We start from the raw sequence: 18,348 nt of genomic DNA, 5'->3' as shown, positions 1-18,348 counted from the left end.
TTTCGTGACACAAAAACAGTGACCCCGGTCATGCCGAACTATCGACATTCTGGACAGGCCTAAAAAAAAACATTTTAAAACCATTTTCACAAAAAATTGCAGATTTCCATTTTGTCCCTAAAAACGATGACTCCGATCATGCCGAAAAAGCGACATTCTGGACAGGTCTAAAAAAATGTTTTAAAACCATTTTCACCAAAAATTGCTGATTTTTTTTCTTCATTTTCGTGACACAAAATGCCGAACTAGCGACATTCTGGACAGGCCTAAAAAAAACATTTTAAAACCATTTTCACAAAAAATTGTAGATTTCTATTTTTGTCACCAAAAACGATGACTCCGATCATGCCGAACTAGCGACATTTTGGACAGGCCTAAAAAAAAAGCATTTTAGAACCATTTTCAAAAAAAAAGCTCAGAATGCTTTTTTTCATTTTTTGACACAAAAACAGTGACCCCGGTCATGCCGAACTATCGACATTCTGGACAGGCCTAAAAAACACATTTTAAAACCATTTTCACAAAAAATTGCAGATTTCTATTTTGTCCCTAAAAACGATGACTCCGATCATGCCGAAAAAGCGACATTCTGGACAGGCCTAAAAAAAATTTTTAGAACCATTTTCACCAAAAATTGCAGATATTTTTTTTTCATTTTCGTGACACAAAAACAGTGACCCCTGTCATGCCGAACTATCGACATTCTGGACAGGCCTAAAAAAACATTTTAAAACCATTTTCACAAAAAATTGCAGATTTCTATTTTGTCCCTAAAAACGATGACTCCGATCATGCCGAAAAAGCGACATTCTGGACAGGCCTAAAAAAAATTTTAAAAACCATTTTCACCAAAAATTGATGATTTTTTTTTCTTCATTTTCGTGACACAAAAACAGTGACTCCGATCATGCCGAAGTAGCGACATTTTGGACAGGCCTAAAAAAAAGCATTTTAGAACCATTTTCAAAAAAAAAGCTCAGAATGCTTTTTTTCATTTTTTGACACAAAAACAGTGACCCCGGTCATGCCGAACTATCGACATTTTGGACAGGCCTAAAAAACACATTTTAAAACCATTTTCACCAAAAATTGCAGATTTCTATTTTGTCCCTAAAAACGATGACTCCGATCATGCCGAGAAAGCGACATTCTTGACAGGCCTAAAAAAAATTTTTAGAACCATTTTCACAAAAAATTGCAGATATTTTTTTTTCATTTTCGTGACACAAAAACAGTGACCCCGGTTATGCCGAACTAGCGACATTCTGGACAGGCCTAAAAAAAAAGCATTTTAGAACCATTTTCAAAAAAAATTGCAGATATTTTTTTCTTCATTTTCTTGACACAAAAACAGTGACCCCAGTCATGCCGAACTATCGACATTCTGGACAGGCCTAAAAAAAACATTTTAAAACCATTTTCACAAAAAATTGTAGATTTCTATTTTTGTCACCAAAAACGATGACTCCGATCATGCCGAACTAGCGACATTTTGGACAGGCCTAAAAAAAAAGCATTTTAGAACCATTTTCAAAAAAAAAGCTCAGAATTCTTTTTTTCATTTTTTGACACAAAAACAGTGACCCCGGTCATGCCGAACTATCGACATTATGGACAGGCCTAAAAAAAACATTTTAAAACCATTTTCACAAAAAATTGCAGATTTCTATTTTGTCCCTAAAAACGATGACTCCGATCATGCCGAAAAAGCGACATTCTGGACAGGCCTAAAAAAAAACATTTTAAAACCATTTTCACAAAAAATTGCAGATTTCTATTTTGTCCCTAAAAACGATGACTCCGATCATGCCGAAAAGCGACATTCTGGACAGGCCTAAAAAAAAAATGTTGAACCATTTTCACAAAAAATTGCAGATATTTTTTTCTCATTTTCGTGACACAAAAACAGTGACCCCGGTCATGCCGAACTATCGACATTCTGGACAGGCCTAAAAAAAAACATTTTAAAACCATTTTCACAAAAAATTGCAGATTTCCATTTTGTCCCTAAAAACGATGACTCCGATCATGCCGAAAAAGCGACATTCTGGACAGGTCTAAAAAAATGTTTTAAAACCATTTTCACCAAAAATTGCTGATTTTTTTTCTTCATTTTCGTGACACAAAATGCCGAACTAGCGACATTCTGGACAGGCCTAAAAAAAACATTTTAAAACCATTTTCACAAAAAATTGTAGATTTCTATTTTTGTCACCAAAAACGATGACTCCGATCATGCCGAACTAGCGACATTTTGGACAGGCCTAAAAAAAATGCATTTTAGAACCATTTTCAAAAAAAAAGCTCAGAATTCTTTTTTTCATTTTTTGACACAAAAACAGTGACCCCGGTCATGCCGAACTATCGACATTCTGGACAGGCCTAAAAAACACATTTTAAAACCATTTTCACAAAAAATTGCAGATTTCTATTTTGTCCCTAAAAACGATGACTCCGATCATGCCGAAAAAGCGACATTCTGGACAGGCCTAAAAAAAATTTTTAGAACCATTTTCACCAAAAATTGCAGATATTTTTTTTTCATTTTCGTGACACAAAAACAGTGACCCCTGTCATGCCGAACTATCGACATTCTGGACAGGCCTAAAAAAACATTTTAAAACCATTTTCACAAAAAATTGCAGATTTCTATTTTGTCCCTAAAAACGATGACTCCGATCATGCCGAAAAAGCGACATTCTGGACAGGCCTAAAAAAAAATTTTTGAACTATTTTCACAAAAAATTGCAGATATTTTTTTTTCATTTTCGTGACACAAAAACAGTGACCCCGGTCATGCCTAACTATCGACATTCTGGACAGGCCTAAAAAACATTTTAAAACCATTTTCACAAAAAATTGCAGATTTCTATTTTGTCCCTAAAAACGGTGACTCCGATCATGCCGAAAAAGCGACATTCTGGACAGGCCCCCAAAAAAATTTTAGAACCATTTTCACCAAAAATTGCAGATATTTTTTTTTCATTTTCGTGACACAAAAACAGTGACCCCGGTCATGCCGAACTATCGACATTATGGACAGGCCTAAAAAAAACATTTTAAAACCATTTTCACAAAAAATTGCAGATTTCCATTTAGTCCCTAAAAACGATGACTCCGATCATGCCGAAAAAGCGACATTCTGGACAGGTCTAAAAAAATGTTTTAAAACCATTTTCACCAAAAATTGCTGATTTTTTTTCTTCATTTTCGTGACACAAAATGCCGAACTAGCGACATTCTGGACAGGCCTAAAAAAAACATTTTAAAACCATTTTCACAAAAAATTGTAGATTTCTATTTTTGTCACCAAAAACGATGACTCCGATCATGCCGAACTAGCGACATTTTGGACAGGCCTAAAAAAAAAGCATTTTAGAACCATTTTTAAAAAAAAAGCTCAGAATGCTTTTTTTCATTTTTTGACACAAAAACAGTGACCCCGGTCATGCCGAACTATCGACATTCTGGACAGGCCTAAAAAACACATTTTAAAACCATTTTCACAAAAAATTGCAGATTTCTATTTTGTCCCTAAAAACGATGACTCCGATCATGCCGAAAAAGCGACATTCTGGACAGGCCTAAAAAAAATTTTAAGAACCATTTTCACCAAAAATTGCAGATATTTTTTTTTCATTTTCGTGACACAAAAACAGTGACCCCTGTCATGCCGAACTATCGACATTCTGGACAGGCCTAAAAAAACATTTTAAAACCATTTTCACAAAAAATTGCAGATTTCTATTTTGTCCCTAAAAACGATGACTCCGATCATGCCGAAAAAGCGACATTCTGGACAGGCCTAAAAAACACATTTTAAAACCATTTTCACAAAAAATTGCAGATTTCTATTTTGTCCCTAAAAACGATGACTCCGATCATTCCGAAAAAGCGACATTCTTGACAGGCCTAAAAAAAAATTTTAGAACCATTTTCACAAAAAATTGCAGATATTTTTTTTTCATTTTCGTGACACAAAAACAGTGACCCCGGTCATGCCGAACTAGCGACATTCTGGACAGGCCTAAAAAAAAACATTTTAAAACCATTTTCACAAAAAATTGTAGATTTCTATTTTTGTCACCAAAAACGAATACTCCGATCATGCCGAACTAGCGACATTTTGGACAGGCCTAAAAAAAAAGCATTTTAGAACCATATTCAAAAAAAAAGCTCAGAATTCTTTTTTTCATTTTTTGACACAAAAACAGTGACCCCGGTCATACCGAACTATCGACATTCTGGACAGGCCTAAAAAAAACATTTTAAAACCATTTTCACAAAAAATTGCAGATTTCTATTTTGTCCCTAAAAACGATGACTCCGATCATGCCGAAAAAGCGACATTCTGGACAGGCCTAAAATTTTTTTTTTTAACCATTTTCACGAAAAATTGCAGATATTTTTTTCTCATTTTCGTGACACAAAAACAGTGACCCCGGTCATGCCGAACTATCGACATTCTGGACAGGCCTAAAAAACACATTTTAAAACCATTTTCACAAAAAATTGCAGATTTCTATTTTGTCCCTAAAAACGATGACTCCGATCATGCCGAAAAAGCGACATTCTGGACAGGCCTAAAAAAAATTTTTAGAACCATTTTCACAAAAAATTGCAGATATTTTTTTTTCATTTTCGTGACACAAAAACAGTGACCCCGGTCCTGCCGAACTATCGACATTCTGGACAGGCCTAAAAAAACATTTTAAAACCATTTTCACAAAAAATTGCAGATTTCTATTTTGTCCCTAAAAACGATGACTCCGATCATGCCGAAAAAGCGACATTCTGGACAGGCCTAAAAAAAAATTTAAAAACCATTTTCACCAAAAATTGCTGATTTTTTTTTCTTCATTTTCGTGACACAAAAACATTGACCCCGGTTATGCCGAACTAGCGACATTCTGGACAGGCCTAAAAAAAAAAGCATTTTAGAACCATTTTCAAAAAAAAAGCTCAGAATTCTTTTTTTCATTTTTTGACACAAAAACAGTGACCCCGGTCATGCAGAACTATCGACATACTGGACAGGCCTAAAAAAAACATTTTAAAACCATTTTCACAAAAAATTGCAGATTTCTATTTTGTCCCTAAAAACGTTGACTCCGATCATGCCGAAAAAGCGACATTCTGGACAGGCCTAAAAAAAATTTTTGGAACCATTTTCACAAAAAATTGCAGATATTTTTTTTTCATTTTCGTGACACAAAAACAGTGACCCCGGTCATGCCGAACTATCGACATTCTGGACAGGCCTAAAAAAACATTTTAAAACCATTTTCACAAAAAATTGCAGATTTCTATTTTGTCCCTAAAAACGATGACTCCGATCATGCCGAAAAAGCGACATTCTGGACAGGCCTAAAAAAAAAGCATTTTAGAACCATTTTCAAAAAAAAAGCTCAGAATGCTTTTTTTCATTTTTTGACACAAAAACAGTGACCCCGGTCATGCCGAACTATCGACATTCTGGACAGGCCTAAAAAAAACATTTTAAAACCATTTTCACAAAAAATTGCAGATTTCTATTTTGTCCCTAAAAACGATGACTCCGATCATGCCGAAAAAGCGACATTCTGGACAGGTCTAAAAAAATGTTTTAAAACCATTTTCACCAAAAATTGCTGATTTTTTTTCTTCATTTTCGTGACACAAAATGCCGAACTAGCGACATTCTGGACAGGCCTAAAAAAAACATTTTAAAACCATTTTCACAAAAAATTGTAGATTTCTATTTTTGTCACCAAAAACGATGACTCCGATCATGCCGAACTAGCGACATTTTGGACAGGCCTAAAAAAAATGCATTTTAGAACCATTTTCAAAAAAAAAGCTCAGAATTCTTTTTTTCATTTTTTGACACAAAAACAGTGACCCCGGTCATACCGAACTATCGACATTCTGGACAGGCCTAAAAAAAACATTTTAAAACCATTTTCACAAAAAATTGCAGATTTCTATTTTGTCCCTAAAAACGATGACTCCGATCATGCCGAAAAAGCGACATTCTGGACAGGCCTAAAAAAAAATTTAGAACCATTTTCACAAAAAATTGCAGATATTTTTTTCTCATTTTCGTGACACAAAAACAGTGACCCCGGTCATGCCGAACTATCAACATTCTGGACAGGCCTAAAAAACACATTTTAAAACCATTTTCACAAAAAATTGCAGATTTCTATTTTGTCCCTAAAAACGATGACTCCGATCATGCCGAAAAAGCGACATTCTGGACAGGCCTAAAAAAAAAATTTTGAACTATTTTCACAAAAAATTGCAGATATTTTTTTTTCATTTTCGTGACACAAAAACAGTGACCCCGGTCATGCCTAACTATCGACATTCTGGACAGGCCTAAAAAACATTTTAAAACCATTTTCACAAAAAATTGCAGATTTCTATTTTGTCCCTAAAAACGGTGACTCCGATCATGCCGAAAAAGCGACATTCTGGACAGGCCCCCAAAAAAATTTTAGAACCATTTTCACCAAAAATTGCAGATATTTTTTTTTCATTTTCGTGACACAAAAACAGTGACCCCGGTCATGCCGAACTATCGACATTATGGACAGGCCTAAAAAAAACATTTTAAAACCATTTTCACAAAAAATTGCAGATTTCCATTTAGTCCCTAAAAACGATGACTCCGATCATGCCGAAAAAGCGACATTCTGGACAGGTCTAAAAAAATGTTTTAAAACCATTTTCACCAAAAATTGCTGATTTTTTTTCTTCATTTTCGTGACACAAAATGCCGAACTAGCGACATTCTGGACAGGCCTAAAAAAAACATTTTAAAACCATTTTCACAAAAAATTGTAGATTTCTATTTTTGTCACCAAAAACGATGACTCCGATCATGCCGAACTAGCGACATTTTGGACAGGCCTAAAAAAAAAGCATTTTAGAACCATTTTTAAAAAAAAAAGCTCAGAATGCTTTTTTTCATTTTTTGACACAAAAACAGTGACCCCGGTCATGCCGAACTATCGACATTCTGGACAGGCCTAAAAAACACATTTTAAAACCATTTTCACAAAAAATTGCAGATTTCTATTTTGTCCCTAAAAACGATGACTCCGATCATGCCGAAAAAGCGACATTCTGGACAGGCCTAAAAAAAAATTTAAGAACCATTTTCACCAAAAATTGCAGATATTTTTTTTTCATTTTCGTGACACAAAAACAGTGACCCCTGTCATGCCGAACTATCGACATTCTGGACAGGCCTAAAAAAACATTTTAAAACCATTTTCACAAAAAATTGCAGATTTCTATTTTGTCCCTAAAAACGATGACTCCGATCATGCCGAAAAAGCGACATTCTGGACAGGCCTAAAAAACACATTTTAAAACCATTTTCACAAAAAATTGCAGATTTCTATTTTGTCCCTAAAAACGATGACTCCGATCATTCCGAAAAAGCGACATTCTTGACAGGCCTAAAAAAAAATTTTAGAACCATTTTCACAAAAAATTGCAGATATTTTTTTTTCATTTTCGTGACACAAAAACAGTGACCCCGGTCATGCCGAACTAGCGACATTCTGGACAGGCCTAAAAAAAAACATTTTAAAACCATTTTCACAAAAAATTGTAGATTTCTATTTTTGTCACCAAAAACGAATACTCCGATCATGCCGAACTAGCGACATTTTGGACAGGCCTAAAAAAAAAGCATTTTAGAACCATATTCAAAAAAAAAGCTCAGAATTCTTTTTTTCATTTTTTGACACAAAAACAGTGACCCCGGTCATACCGAACTATCGACATTCTGGACAGGCCTAAAAAAAAACATTTTAAAACCATTTTCACAAAAAATTGCAGATTTCTATTTTGTCCCTAAAAACGATGACTCCGATCATGCCGAAAAAGCGACATTCTGGACAGGCCCAAAAAAATTTTTTTTAACCATTTTCACGAAAAATTGCAGATATTTTTTTCTCATTTTCGTGACACAAAAACAGTGACCCCGGTCATGCCGAACTATCGACATTCTGGACAGGCCTAAAAAAACATTTTAAAACCATTTTCACAAAAAATTGCAGATTTCTATTTTGTCCCTAAAAACGATGACTCCGATCATGCCGAAAAAGCGACATTCTGGACAGGCCTAAAAAAAAATTTAAAAACCATTTTCACCAAAAATTGCTGATTTTTTTTTCTTCATTTTCGTGACACAAAAACATTGACCCCGGTTATGCCGAACTAGCGACATTCTGGACAGGCCTAAAAAAAAAAGCATTTTAGAACCATTTTCAAAAAAAAAGCTCAGAATTCTTTTTTTCATTTTTTGACACAAAAACAGTGACCCCGGTCATGCAGAACTATCGACATACTGGACAGGCCTAAAAAAAACATTTTAAAACCATTTTCACAAAAAATTGCAGATTTCTATTTTGTCCCTAAAAACGTTGACTCCGATCATGCCGAAAAAGCGACATTCTGGACAGGCCTAAAAAAAATTTTTGGAACCATTTTCACAAAAAATTGCAGATATTTTTTTTTCATTTTCGTGACACAAAAACAGTGACCCCGGTCATGCCGAACTATCGACATTCTGGACAGGCCTAAAAAAACATTTTAAAACCATTTTCACAAAAAATTGCAGATTTCTATTTTGTCCCTAAAAACGATGACTCCGATCATGCCGAAAAAGCGACATTCTGGACAGGCCTAAAAAAAAAGCATTTTAGAACCATTTTCAAAAAAAAAGCTCAGAATGCTTTTTTTCATTTTTTGACACAAAAACAGTGACCCCGGTCATGCCGAACTATCGACATTCTGGACAGGCCTAAAAAAAACATTTTAAAACCATTTTCACAAAAAATTGCAGATTTCTATTTTGTCCCTAAAAACGATGACTCCGATCATGCCGAAAAAGCGACATTCTGGACAGGTCTAAAAAAATGTTTTAAAACCATTTTCACCAAAAATTGCTGATTTTTTTTTCTTCATTTTCGTGACACAAAAACAGTGACCCCGGTCATGCCGAACTAGCGACATTCTGGACAGGCCTAAAAAAAACATTTTAAAACCATTTTCACAAAAAATTGTAGATTTCTATTTTTGTCACCAAAAACGATGACTCCGATCATGCCGAACTAGCGACATTTTGGACAGGCCTAAAAAAAAAGCATTTTAGAACCATTTTCAAAAAAAAAGCTCAGAATGCTTTTTTTCATTTTTTGACACAAAAACAGTGACCCGGTCATGCCGAACTATCGACATTCTGGACAGGCCTAAAAAACACATTTTAAAACCATTTTCACCAAAAATTGCAGATTTCTATTTTGTCCCTAAAAACGATGACTCCGATCATGCCGAAAAAGCGACATTCTTGACAGGCCTAAAAAAAAATTTTAGAACCATTTTCACAAAAAATTGCAGATATTTTTTTTTCATTTTCGTGACACAAAAACAGTGACCCCTGTCATGCCGAACTATCGACATTCTGGACAGGCCTAAAAAAACATTTTAAAACCATTTTCACAAAAAATTGCAGATTTCTATTTTGTCCCTAAAAACGATGACTCCGATCATGCCGAAAAAGCGACATTCTGGACAGGCCTAAAAAAAAATTTAAAAACCATTTTCACCAAAAATTGATGATTTTTTTTTCTTCATTTTCGTGACACAAAAACAGTGACCCCGGTTATGCCGAACTAGCGACATTCTGGACAGGCCTAAAAAAAAAGCATTTTAGAACCATTTTCACAAAAAATTGTAGATTTCTATTTTTGTCACCAAAAACGATGACTCCGATCATGCCGAACTAGCGACATTTTGGACAGGCCTAAAAAAAAAGCATTTTAGAACCATTTTCAAAAAAAAAGCTCAGAATTCTTTTTTTCATTTTTTGACACAAAAACAGTGACCCCGGTCATGCCGAACTATCGACATTCTGGACAGGCCTAAAAAAAACATTTTAAAACCATTTTCACAAAAAATTGCAGATTTCTATTTTGTCCCTAAAAACGATGACTCCGATCATGCCGAAAAAGCGACATTCTGGACAGGCCTAAAAAATTTTTTAAAACCATTTTCACCAAAAATTGCTGATTTTTTTTTCTTCATTTTCGTGACACAAAAACAGTGACCCCGGTTATGCCGAACTAGCGACATTCTGGACAGGCCTAAAAATAAAGCATTTTAGAACCATTTTCCAAAAAAAAGCTCAGAATTCTTTTTTTCATTTTTTTACACAAAAACAGTGACCCCGGTCATGCAGAACTATCGACATACTGGACAGGCCTAAAAAAAACATTTTAAAACCATTTTCACAAAAAATTGCAGATTTCTATTTTGTCCCTAAAAACGTTGACTCCGATCATGCCGAAAAAGCGACATTCTGGACAGGCCTAAAAAAAATTTAAAACCATTTTCACCAAAAATTGCTGATTTTTTTTTCTTCATTTTCGTGACACAAAAACAGTGACCCCGGTCATGCCGAACGAGCGACATTCTGGACAGGCCTAAAAAAAAACATTTTAAAACCATTTTCACAAAAAAATTGTAGATTTCTATTTTTGTCACCGAAAACGAATACTCCGATCATGCCGAACTAGCGACATTTTGGACAGGCCTAAAAAAAAGCATTTTAGAACCATTTTCAAAAAAAAATTGCAGATATTTTTTTTTCATTTTTTGACACAAAAACAGTGACCCCGGTCATGCCGAACTATCGACATTCTGGACAGGCCTAAAAAAACATTTTAAAACCATTTTCACAAAAAATTGCAGATTTCTATTTTGTCCCTAAAAACGATGACTCCGATCATGCCGAAAAAGCGACATTCTGGACAGGCCTAAAAAAAACATTTAAAAACCATTTTCACAAAAAATTGCAGATATTTTTTTTTCATTTTCGTGACACAAAAACAGTGACCCCGGTCATGCCGAACTATCGACATTCTGGACAGGCCTAAAAAAACATGTTAAAACCATTTTCACAAAAAATTGTAGATTTCTATTTTTGTCACCAAAAACGATGACTCCGATCATGCCGAAGTAGCGACATTTTGGACAGGCCTAAAAAAAAGCATTTTAGAACCATTTTCAAAAAAAAAGCTCAGAATGCTTTTTTTCATTTTTTGACACAAAAACAGTGACCCCGGTCATGCAGAACTATCGACATTCTGGACAGGCCTAAAAAACACATTTTAAAACCATTTTCACAAAAAATTGCAGATTTCTATTTTGTCCCTAAAAACGATGACTCCGATCATTCCGAAAAAGCGACATTCTTGACAGGCCTAAAAAAAAATTTTAGAACCATTTTCACAAAAAATTGCAGATATTTTTTTTTCATTTTCGTGACACAAAAACAGTGACCCCGGTCATGCCGAACTAGCGACATTCTGGACAGGCCTAAAAAAAAACATTTTAAAACCATTTTCACAAAAAATTGTAGATTTCTATTTTTGTCACCAAAAACGAATACTCCGATCATGCCGAACTAGCGACATTTTGGACAGGCCTAAAAAAAAAGCATTTTAGAACCATATTCAAAAAAAAAGCTCAGAATTCTTTTTTTCATTTTTTGACACAAAAACAGTGACCCCGGTCATACCGAACTATCGACATTCTGGACAGGCCTAAAAAAAACATTTTAAAACCATTTTCACAAAAAATTGCAGATTTCTATTTTGTCCCTAAAAACGATGACTCCGATCATGCCGAAAAAGCGACATTCTGGACAGGCCTAAAAATTTTTTTTTTAACCATTTTCACGAAAAATTGCAGATATTTTTTTCTCATTTTCGTGACACAAAAACAGTGACCCCGGTCATGCCGAACTATCGACATTCTGGACAGGCCTAAAAAACACATTTTAAAACCATTTTCACAAAAAATTGCAGATTTCTATTTTGTCCCTAAAAACGATGACTCCGATCATGCCGAAAAAGCGACATTCTGGACAGGCCTAAAAAAAAATTTTAGAACCATTTTCACAAAAAATTGCAGATATTTTTTTTTCATTTTCGTGACACAAAAACAGTGACCCCGGTCCTGCCGAACTATCGACATTCTGGACAGGCCTAAAAAAACATTTTAAAACCATTTTCACAAAAAATTGCAGATTTCTATTTTGTCCCTAAAAACGATGACTCCGATCATGCCGAAAAAGCGACATTCTGGACAGGCCTAAAAAAAAATTTAAAAACCATTTTCACCAAAAATTGCTGATTTTTTTTTCTTCATTTTCGTGACACAAAAACATTGACCCCGGTTATGCCGAACTAGCGACATTCTGGACAGGCCTAAAAAAAAAAGCATTTTAGAACCATTTTCAAAAAAAAAGCTCAGAATTCTTTTTTTCATTTTTTGACACAAAAACAGTGACCCCGGTCATGCAGAACTATCGACATACTGGACAGGCCTAAAAAAAACATTTTAAAACCATTTTCACAAAAAATTGCAGATTTCTATTTTGTCCCTAAAAACGTTGACTCCGATCATGCCGAAAAAGCGACATTCTGGACAGGCCTAAAAAAAATTTTTGGAACCATTTTCACAAAAAATTGCAGATATTTTTTTTTCATTTTCGTGACACAAAAACAGTGACCCCGGTCATGCCGAACTATCGACATTCTGGACAGGCCTAAAAAAACATTTTAAAACCATTTTCACAAAAAATTGCAGATTTCTATTTTGTCCCTAAAAACGATGACTCCGATCATGCCGAAAAAGCGACATTCTGGACAGGCCTAAAAAAAAAGCATTTTAGAACCATTTTCAAAAAAAAAGCTCAGAATGCTTTTTTTCATTTTTTGACACAAAAACAGTGACCCCGGTCATGCCGAACTATCGACATTCTGGACAGGCCTAAAAAAAACATTTTAAAACCATTTTCACAAAAAATTGCAGATTTCTATTTTGTCCCTAAAAACGATGACTCCGATCATGCCGAAAAAGCGACATTCTGGACAGGTCTAAAAAAATGTTTTAAAACCATTTTCACCAAAAATTGCTGATTTTTTTTTCTTCATTTTCGTGACACAAAAACAGTGACCCCGGTCATGCCGAACTAGCGACATTCTGGACAGGCCTAAAAAAAACATTTTAAAACCATTTTCACAAAAAATTGTAGATTTCTATTTTTGTCACCAAAAACGATGACTCCGATCATGCCGAACTAGCGACATTTTGGACAGGCCTAAAAAAAAAAGCATTTTAGAACCATTTTCAAAAAAAAAGCTCAGAATGCTTTTTTTCATTTTTTGACACAAAAACAGTGACCCGGTCATGCCGAACTATCGACATTCTGGACAGGCCTAAAAAACACATTTTAAAACCATTTTCACCAAAAATTGCAGATTTCTATTTTGTCCCTAAAAACGATGACTCCGATCATGCCGAAAAAGCGACATTCTTGACAGGCCTAAAAAAAAATTTTAGAACCATTTTCACAAAAAATTGCAGATATTTTTTTTTCATTTTCGTGACACAAAAACAGTGACCCCGGTCATGCCGAACTATCGACATTCTGGACAGGCCTAAAAAAACATTTTAAAACCATTTTCACAAAAAATTGCAGATTTCTATTTTGTCCCTAAAAATGATGACTCCGATCATGCCGAAAAAGCGACATTCTGGACAGGCCTAAGATTTTTTTTTAAAACCATTTTCACCAAAAATTGCTGATTTTTTTCTTCTTCATTTTCGTGACACAAAAACAGTGACCCCGGTCATGCCGAACTATCGACATTCTGGACAGGCCTAAAAAAACATTTAAAAACCATTTTCACAAAAAATTGCAGATTTCTATTTTGTCCCTAAAAACGATGACTCCGATCATGCCGAAAAAGCGACATTCTGGACAGGCCTAAAAAAAAATTTAAAAACCATTTTCACAAAAAATTGCAGATATTTTTTTCTCATTTTCGTGACACAAAAACAGTGACCCCGGTCATGCCGAACTATCGACATTCTGGACAGGCCTAAAAAACACATTTTAAAACCATTTTCACAAAAAATTGCAGATTTCTATTTTGTCCCTAAAAACGATGACTCCGATCATGCCGAAAAAGCGACATTCTGGACAGGCCTAAAAAAAATTTTTAGAACCATTTTCACAAAAAATTGCAGATATTTTTTTTTCATTTTCGTGACACAAAAACAGTGACCCCGGTCATGCCGAACTATCGACATTCTGGAGAGGCCTAAAAAAACATTTTAAAACCATTTTCACCAAAAATTGCAGATTTCTATTTTGTCCCTAAAAACGATGACTCCGATCATGCCGAAAAAGCGACATTCTGGACAGGCCTAAAAAATTTTTTAACCCTCCCGTTGTCCTCCCATTCTGCCTACTCCCCGTGTCCCCGGGCGGGTCACCCTGTCCCGTCTCGGCTAAAGGCCCAGAGGGCACAAGTGTGACAGTAGGCGTGCGAACAGCCTTTGCAGATGTATTTCTTACACCTGCAGCACGCCGTGTGTGTCTTGGCGTCCTTCTTGGGCGCGCAGAGCTGACACCTCTTCCTCTTACTGGCCACCAGCGGGGCGGCGGCCGGGCCAGCGGCGTCCGGGCCGGCGGCGCGCTCCCGGGCCGGCGGAGGAGCGGCGTCGCGGTCGGCACTCTGCAGGACTTTGACGAGCGCGGACGCGGCTTCGGTGCGGGGGAGACGCTGCCTTCTTTGTATCAAGGGCTTGACAAGCGCCTTTCCCAGCTGCTCCAGGAACACCCTCCTCTTGTTCCGCTTCCGAGGCATCCAGTCGGGCTTGATCTCTCGCCATATGACAAAGGCGTTGTAGGAGGACACGTCGAGGATGTTGTGGAAGATGACCAGGGGCCAGCGGGCGGTCATCCGTCTGCAGCTGTAGGTGCCGACCACCTTGTCTAGGTTGTCCACGCCGCCCTTGTTGCGGTTGTAGTCTAGGATGAGGGCCGGCTTCCGGTCGCGGCGATCGCTGACGTCGGCCTCCGCGTGCAGCGTGCTCAGGAGCAGCACGTTCTTATTTCTCTTTGCCAGGTAGGACACCAGAGTGGCGGTGGGCGTGAAGGCGAACCTGGAGGACGAGACCTGTCTGCCCTTTGACTGGAGCAGCGCGGGAGGGAGCTCGGGCTTGTTCTTTCGCACCGTGCCGACCATGGTGAGGTTCCTCTCGAGGAGCCGCTGGCCGAGTTCGTAGGAGGTGAAGAAATTGTCGCAGGTGACGTTGTGACCGGCGGGCAGCCCCTGCGTGAGATCGAGGACGACGCGGGCGCCCTGGTTCTTCTCGGGGGCTCCGCCGGCCGCCTTACCGGTGTAGACTTGCATCTTCCAAGCGTAGCTGGACTTGGCGTCGCAGGCCACCCACGACTTGATTCCGTATTTGGCCGGCTTGCTGGGGATGTACTGTCGGAAAGGACAGCGCCCTTTCGGGAGAGGGAGAGGAAGGAGATTAGAGGAGGCGGCGGCGGCGGCGGAGTCACTGATGCTGACGCTAACTCTCTATACTACCGCTGGCTCATCAAGCAGCGTCATGCTGACGCTGATGCTGCTGCTGATGATGATGATGATGATGATGATGATGATGTTGATGATGATGATGATGCCGCTACCCCTCTATACTACCGCTGGCTCATCATTGGGGGTGGGGGTCGAACGGCGTTTATGTTACACGCCGCCGATGCTACCGCTGACGCTACCTCTCTATACTACACAGATACACAGATACACAGATACACAGATACACAGATACACAGACGGTACCTCTGAACGGGACCAGTTGTTGGTCCACCGTCAAGTCAGACCCCGGGTTGAGAGGAAGGAGATTAGCAGCGTCGTGCTGCTGATGCTACTGCTGCTGATGCTACTGCTGCTGTTGCTGACGACGCCGCTGTTGCCGACGATGATGATGCTGTTGCCGACGATGATGCCGCTACCCCTCTATACTACCGCTGGCTCATCATCGGGGGCGCACGCACGGCGTTCATGTTACACGCCGACGCTACCTCTCTATAGTACACTCACTGCAGATACGCACAGACACTCACAGCAGACGCACAGACACTCACAGCAGACGCACACGCACACACACACGCACACACACACACGCACACACACGCACACACACGCACACACACGCAGACGGTACCTCTGAACGGGACCAGTTGTTCGTCCACCGTCAAGTCGGGCCCCGGGTTGTAGAGGGCCGGCAGCCGCTCCTCCCACAGGTCCCAGACCTCTCTTATGGCCGCCAGTCTGTCGGCGGCGAGTCTCGCGGGTCTCGACCGGCGGTCGTCGAATCGCAGCAGCCTCGAGTACTTGTGAAAGACCTTGAGCGGCATGGTGGCTCGGAACACGGTCCTGCCGCTCTCCGCGTCCCACAGGCTGGCCGCGGCCTCGCCCCGGGACCTGTAGACGCCCGCTAGGATCAGCAGCCCTAGGTAGGCGCGCAGGTCGACCGAGTCCATGGGTCGCCAGCCGTCGCCGTATTTTCTCACCCCCTGCAGATTGGTCATGTCCACCACGATCCTTTCTATCGCCGGCGTGACAAACAGCCGGAAGGCGGACTCGATGTCGAGCGCGCGCGACGCCGCGTAGGCCGTAGGGCCGGGCGTCACCGCGGGGCCGGGGTGGCGGACGGCGCGGGGCGGGTCCGGGCCGCGATAGGCCTCGGAGGACCATTTGATTTTGCCGTTTTTTGACAGCAACGTCTCCCTTCGGGCCCTTTGGGCAGAGGCCGCCGCCGCCGTGTCCTCTGGCTCTGGCTCTCTGTCTCGCTCTCGGGCGGCGGCCGTGTCTCCCTCTCGCTCTTCCTCCTCCGAAGAACAAGAAGAAGAAGAAGAACAAGAAGAAGAGGAGCGCGACCGCAAGGCCGAGTCGTCCGCGTCACGTTCGGGGTCGTATTCCTCGCCGTCTTCGTCTTCCGAAACGTCCTCCTCTTCGGAATCGCAAAAGTCTTCTTCGTCTTCTCGGTCGACGCTGGAGGCTATCTGTTCCAGGACCTGAGCCGCGCTGAAATCGGGATCGCGGCGAGGCGCCGGCTGCTGCCTCGCGCTCGGCGGGGCCGTACACCTCGCCATCGTCCTCATCGTCGTCCTCGTCGTGTTCGTCGTGTTTGTCTTTTTCTTTTTCTTTTTCTTCTTCTTCTTCTTCTTCTTCTTCTTCTTCTTCTTCCTGACAATATTAGTAGCCTCTCTACGGCCGGCCGACTGCACGCTGACGCGCCGCGCCCGGCCCGGGGGGGTCTCTCTGACCCGGGCCTGGACAACTGCAGAGGGGTGATTACGACGTACGCGCTGCTGACGCTTCCCCCCCGGGGTCTCTCTGACCCGGCCTGGACTCGGGGTGGAACGGCTCCTAACGCGCCGCCGACGCGTTGCTGACGCGAGCCCGGCCCCCGGGGGGTCTCTCTGACCCGGCCTGGACTCGGGGTGGAACGGCTCCTAACGCGCCGCCGACGCGTTGCTGACGCGCGCCCGGCCCCCGGGGGGTCTCTCTGACCCGGGCCTGGACAACTGCAGAGGGGTGATTACGACGTACGCGTTGCTGACGCGCGCCCGGCCCCCGGGGGGTCTCTCTGACCCGGGCCTGGACAACTGCAGAGGGGTTATTACGACGTACGCGTTGCTGACGCGCGCCCGGCCCCCGGGGGGGTCTCTCTGACCCGGGCCTGGACAACTGCAGAGGGGTGATTACGACGTACGCGCTGCTGACGCTTCCCCCCGGGTCTCTCTGACCCGGCCTGGACTCGGGGTGGAACGGCTCCTAACGCGTGGCCGAGCCAGGGGGGGTCTCTCTGACCCGGCCTGGACGCGGGGGAACGGCTCCTAACGCGCGGCCGAGCCGGCGGGTCGCTCTGACCCGGCCTGGACAACGGGAGGGTTATAACCATTTTCACCAAAAATTGCTGATTTTTTTTTCTTCATTTTCGTGACACAAAAACAGTGACCCCGGTCATGCCGAACTAGCGACATTCTGGACAGGCCTAAAAAAAACATTTTAAAACCATTTTCACAAAAAATTGTAGATTTCTATTTTTGTCACCAAAAACGATGACTCCGATCATGCCGAACTAGCGACATTTTGGACAGGCCTAAAAAAAAAGCATTTTAGAACCATTTTCAAAAAAAAAGCTCAGAATGCTTTTTTTCATTTTTTGACACAAAAACAGTGACCCCGGTCATGCCGAACTATCGACATTCTGGACAGGCCTAAAAAACACATTTTAAAACCATTTTCACAAAAAATTGCAGATTTCTATTTTGTCCCTAAAAACGATGACTCCGATCATGCCGAAAAAGCGACATTCTTGACAGGCCTAAAAAAAAATGTTAGAACCATTTTCACAAAAAATTGCAGATATTTTTTTTTCATTTTCGTGACACAAAAACAGTGACCCCGGTCATGC

The sequence above is a fragment of the Salmo salar genome, chromosome 09 (genome assembly GCF_965601325.2).
Source record: "Salmo salar chromosome 09, fSalSal1, whole genome shotgun sequence".
NCBI lineage: Eukaryota > Metazoa > Chordata > Actinopteri > Salmoniformes > Salmonidae > Salmo > Salmo salar.
The sequence above is the reverse complement of the archived record's forward strand: the minus strand, read 5'-3'. Positions refer to the sequence as shown.